This window comes from Eimeria mitis, genomic scaffold, assembly GCF_000499745.2.
Source record: "Eimeria mitis Houghton genomic scaffold, Emh_scaff379, whole genome shotgun sequence".
Taxonomy (NCBI): Eukaryota; Apicomplexa; class Conoidasida; order Eucoccidiorida; family Eimeriidae; genus Eimeria; species Eimeria mitis.
In genome coordinates this window covers 2,217-3,660 of record NW_013572124.1, presented here as the reverse complement: position 1 = coordinate 3,660, position 1,444 = coordinate 2,217, and positions in this window count along the sequence as shown.

The following is a 1,444-nucleotide window of genomic DNA, read 5'->3' as shown; positions in this document are numbered from 1 at the left end:
ATTCTATAATAAAACCAGAAGCAGGTGCATACACCTCAGCAACAGACTTTAATGCTTCTATTGAACATACAGGGTCACCCCGGTGTACATACATCGGCTCTAAACTTTTTTCTTTTTCTTTTTCTTTTTCGTTTTCTTTTTCTTTTTCTTTTTCTTTTTCGGGTTTATAAGAAGAAATAAATCTATCTACAAACACAACCTCCCCCAGCTCCTCTGCTGCATATGCTGAAATACCCACCGCTGCATCTGCACCGTCTGGGGTTAAAAAAGAAAGATATTCGTGGCTCTTTGCGTATACTCGTTGAGGGTGATCTAGAGAAAAAGAAGAAGGAGGAGAAGAAGAAGAAAAAGAAGATGAAGACGAGCTGCACAGACACCGCAACCTGTACGTACACCCCAGCTGCGGTGCAACAAAGGAGAGAAATGCAGGAACAGTGGAAGGAGAAGATGAAATTCCACGAACAGAAGCTGCGTGTACACCCGAACTCTTCGGGTGTATAGGCAGCGCAAACGAAGATCTGGTGGGGTGCTTGGTGGCTGCAACCTGCCGCCGGGTAGCTGCAACAATTCCCCTCATTTTATCAATTAAATTCATAAATTTGTTTAATCCATCCGTTAAAATGTTTTAAATATCTCAAAAATTACAAAGAATGACAAAAAAAACACAAAAAATGAACGGAAAGCTAACAAAGGCAAATTCAATTTCAGGTGTATGCGCAGGTCGACTGACGGCAAGGAAGGTGAATCCAAGAGATGAAATAACAGAAAATATTAAAAAAATAATATTTAATAGAATTAATAACTCGAAAATAATTTAAATAAATTAAAAAAAAAAAAAAGTTGCAATGCATGCTGGTCCTTCTGCGGTGAAGGCAGCTCCGTAACAGCCAGTTTCAGCTGAGGTGTACAGGCAGCTAGCACCGCTATAGCCTGCATTTTATGAATAAATTAGATAAGATCAAACATAATATATTTAAAAAAGAAAAAAATAATGATTTTTATTGTTTTAATTTATTCTTTAGCTGTTCTGTTGCACGGGTGGCTGGACGCGCATAGTCGAGGGTGAGCCGGAAGGCTGAGGGGAGCAAAGCTAAAATACTAATATTGAGAAAATATTTTTAATATTTTAATTATTTATTTTGCAAAACAATTCATTTAATTCCTCTTTTCTAGAAAAAAAAAAACCTGAACTGGATCCCCTTTGACTTGTACTTGGGGGGGAGGGGGGGAGGGGGGGTGTGCATACACCCCAAGAGAGCAGTACACAAGCAGATGAATTGAGATATTTGTTTTTTGTTACTTTTTTCTTTTTTGCAAATTCCTTTCCTCTGACTTTTCCAGGGATCATCAGGAAACATTGGAGAGAGAAACAATATTAATAGTAATAATAATAAGTATATAATATGTGATTTATTTAATTAAAATATAAATAAAAACAAAAGAC